Raw genomic sequence first — 978 nt, 5'->3', positions numbered from 1 at the left:
CGGGCGAAAACACGCTTTTTCCCTGTTAAATGACAGTATATTTTCTCTCGGAACTGCAAAACGTATCAATCCTTTGAATGGTTATGGTTTTATACACGGGCGTAGAATTTCCCGGCACATTAAAAAACGAAACTGAGGGAGAAAGACACATTTTGGAAATATCTTTGATGTGCACCAATATGTACGCTGCGTATTTTCGTACTACCAAAGTATACACTGGAATTCCACCAAACACCGCCTGTTACTTTCCGAATCATTGAAATCGAGATTGTGATCTCGCCAGCCGATGACAGCGGATATTCAGAGCATCGGACACGTGATGTAGTCAGCCAGCAGCAACATCATTGTTAAGTAGCACGAGCACACAAACAGGGAAAGTTAATAGATTAAATTAATATGTACAGTGTTGCTACAAGAAAAGCACAGCTTTCACATATAATGTTGGTCCCTAAGGTCAATAATCTGCAAGAGAAGATAAATTTCGCATCTAATGTTGATCTTTTTTGCGCTTGTTACACTGTAAGATATATCACACAAATGTGCCAGTAAAATTTTTAATAGTGACATAAAAATCTAATCTTCAGTGTTCAAATTCTTCTAAATGGCTCGTCATCAAAGAGTTGATTTTTAAATGAGAATCAAACGCTCTGTGATTTAAGAAATTCATGGTACATTCTCGCACATAGTTCAACTTACGTAAAAGGATATTTACTTGGAAAGTAACGCTTTTCAAACCACCATTCGCAATATTTTCCCGCGACCTGTTAGAAATAGGTTCGTTTCAGCAGTTGCCAGAGAGTGCGGATTACAGGCGACACCGCACTTACGCGGCTACCATGACGTAGGAAGCCCGTATGTACGTAAGAGTAAAACATTGAAAGATCATACATTAAGTCATAAAGGAAACAAGACATCAGAGGATACTCTAAGAGCATCGGAATTTCATGATCCATACTAAAATCTGCACATTTAAAGTGC

The sequence above is a fragment of the Schistocerca nitens genome, chromosome 2 (assembly GCF_023898315.1).
Source record: "Schistocerca nitens isolate TAMUIC-IGC-003100 chromosome 2, iqSchNite1.1, whole genome shotgun sequence".
NCBI classification, from domain to species: Eukaryota; Metazoa; Arthropoda; class Insecta; order Orthoptera; family Acrididae; genus Schistocerca; species Schistocerca nitens.
This window is presented reverse-complemented; position numbering follows the sequence as displayed.